The 3,147-nt window shown below is 37.5% G+C and overlaps 1 non-coding gene across 1 annotated transcript; it reads left to right on the plus strand.

Moving 5' to 3' along the window:
• The first annotated feature begins 2,320 nt into the window (after positions 1-2,320).
• On the plus strand, positions 2,321-2,427 carry LOC111721966. Its single transcript, XR_002770943.1, has one exon. It is a non-coding gene; the product is annotated as a U6 spliceosomal RNA (small nuclear RNA).
• The last annotated feature ends 720 nt before the right edge of the window (positions 2,428-3,147 follow it).

Genomic DNA, 3,147 nt, shown 5'->3' on the forward strand with positions numbered 1-3,147 from the left:
TCTTTAAATTCTTGAGTTCTTACTGGACTATATTTTGTGGATTAATTTATGGTTTTGAGGTAGGTTAAATAGTGAAAATCACATAAGGCAGCTAGAGATTCCTAAAACTATCTTTTCCCAAACACTACTGTGAGACTGATCACCTGAGAGAGTATTAAAATAATGAATGTCCTAATTCAGTAAGTCTCAGGTTGGAGTTGAGATCCTGAATTTCCAAGGTCACAGATAATATTGATGCTGTCGGTCTGAAGACCAGGCTGAGAGTGGAAAAGATAGAGATTGAGCCCCTCCTACACTCTGCCTTAAATGCAGTGTGAGGGGGAGTGATCACAGCTGTTATACCACCTCGCTTAAGACATACACGTAGGAAAGTCCTTTTATGTTTCAGTTTCCTTCTACAAAAGAGAAAGGAATTTTACTTGTTCTGGGAAACAGGTGAACTATTCAGTAGAAAACGTCCAAAAGAAAAATGACACAAAATGTTCTATTACTAGGAAGTTAGTGAATTCCATTTAAGACAAATCTTCTGAGAGTCTGGTCTGGAACTGCTATGAACAGGTTAAAAGAAACAAGAAAAAGATGAGTTCAAAAACTCATTGATGATAAATTAAAAGGCTTTAGGGGGTATATATTTGTTATAAGTTTAGCTAACTGATACAAGGACTGAGGCTAAAGAAATACTATCAATAATCAGTCTGCAGTCCCCAACCACCAGGCAATGGACCTATATTGGCCTGTTAGGATCCAAGATTCAGAGCTCCACCTGCTCCCCTGCCCCCTACAACGGTCTTCCTGGAAAAATTGTCTTCTGTGAAATGTAGCACCCAGGCTACATAGCAGGAGGTGAGCAGCAGGAGATGGAGCAAAGCAGCTTCACCTGTATTTACTGCTCCCAGCTGCTCCCCATCACCAGCATCACCACCTGAGCTCTGCCTACCCTCCCCCCAACCCTATCCTTCCATCTGTGGAAAATTCAGGCTTGATATCTGAGAGTCAGTCCTAGGCTAAAATCCTGGCTCCCTACTTTTCTAGTCATTTTGAATGACACCTCTGAAATTTGATTTTCTCTCCCACAGAATGGGAAGTGGTGGTAATTAACAGCTCTGATTTCATATGACTATTGTGTAGATTGCCTGAGATTATTCACATAAAAGGTTTTGTACTGTTTTGTCATGTCAGAAATGCTTTTTTATAATTTAAAAAAACAAAGTGCACACAAATGCCCAAACAAAACAGAAGTTAAAAATCAACCCTTTTATAAGGAAAGCCACCTTAATTATTACTTTTTAAGATCTTAATTTAGGGACAACATATTTCAAGTGTTCTTGAGGCTGCTGTTATTATATGCTGATAAAATTTCCTTTTCCCTAGAAATCTCAAATTTGGATTCAAGTTGCTGACTCTGCTGGCCACAGGGATGCACTGTGCTACTTTCAAAATCTCTTTGAAAGCACTATCAATTTAGCTGATGGACATCTGACCTGGAACTTAAACTGAGGAAGAACAAATCAAGGAAACAGTATATTTATAGCAAGAACTTAAAGATGGGAAGACTGAAATAAAAATCAAAGCTCTAGAGTCTCAAAACTTTAGCAAGTCCCACCTGTAAAAGGGAGGTGACAAGTTGTGAATTTGAAAATAGTTATAGATATGAAACCACAAAGGAGTTGCATAAAAATGTCCTGGAAGAAAATAATTTTGGAAAGTTCTTCATGTTTATAGCATCTCATATGGTGAGAATTTCACTTTTACTGTTTTTCATTCCTCAGAGATATCCTGAATTTGAATTTCAGTGGAATTCTATGACTTAGAATTCCACTACAAACTCTGATGAAGATTGCTACAATAAACACATTTTCTTTTCATTCTCGCTTAACCAAAACTACTCCACAATGTTCACCACGACTCAAGTTAATGAAAATTTTATAAAGTAATTTATGCAAAATGGTGCTTCACAATTTTGAATTTCTTTCTTTCTTTCTTTTTCCTGAAGGTGGGAAGGTAACCATCATTTAGTCTTACTCCTGAGCTGGTAGGTGTTGGGCTACAGTACCTGGTGTTTGGCAGTCTATAACCTGTCCCAAGGTCCTTTCTAACATCTGCGTTTTTCAGAATTGGCTTCTAGACCTAGTAGATTAAAACAGGATAAGGGCACAGGACTTTTCATAATTAAAGAATGAACCCCCAAATTTCATAAATAGTCAATATTATGTCTTTAGAACCTTTTCTTACTCTTTGAAAGAATTTTTTACAGGAGCACAAGTATAGTCAATATTCAGAGATTCAATAAAAAGACTGGCTGATCAAGACATATGATATGGTGCTTGCTTCGGCAGCACATATACTAAAATTGGAACAATACAGAGAAGATTAGAATGGCCCCTGCGCAAAGATGACACGCAAATTCGTGAAGCATTCCATATATATATATATATATATATATTTTAAAGACATATGATATGTCACATTTTGTTCTCAAATCTGGGAAGTAGTTTTGACATTTCACTTTACTATAATATTAGCAATGTACATACAGCAGTGGAATATAGAAGTGGAATCATCCCAGAATAAAGTCAATTATCACAAGACTAAATGTAGGAGTTGTCTTGCTTCACTCTGATCCTCAGACTGAACTTTTGGTGGATGCCAAAATGTATAATTAGTGTTAAGAAGTGTCTCTAATATTCTGTTGGTAGTCCCTCTCACCAATGCTGACTTAAGGTTACCAGCATAAGTTCTATGAATTTCCATCATAAACCATGGGCATTTTTTTTTGTTTGTTTAAATGGCAGATTTTTGATGTATTTTGAAAAATATAAAATTTAAGATCAATGGCTATTAATTTCAAAATCTAAGTTTGAATCAGTGGCTTTGGGCTGAAATCTCAGCTGTGGAGATACATAAGCAACTAAGACACCCCACCCCCAACAGGCAACAACTGGCAGGAGAGAATCCCACACTCCCACAATGACACAAGCAGGGTACAACATTGGTGAGTCCTGGGTGATTGGCCCAGGTCGTGTACCAAACCAATTATTCTGGTCAATACAAACAGGGATCTGGTGGGAGAGTTCAAAAGATCTTCAGCATCTAGGCAGCAGGGGTCCACTATCAGATCAATTTGACCCCAGTGGAAAGGACCATGGA

This window comes from Otolemur garnettii, unplaced genomic scaffold (genome assembly GCF_000181295.1).
Source record: "Otolemur garnettii isolate 467f Iridium unplaced genomic scaffold, OtoGar3 scaffold00207, whole genome shotgun sequence".
Classification (NCBI taxonomy): Eukaryota; Metazoa; Chordata; class Mammalia; order Primates; family Galagidae; genus Otolemur; species Otolemur garnettii.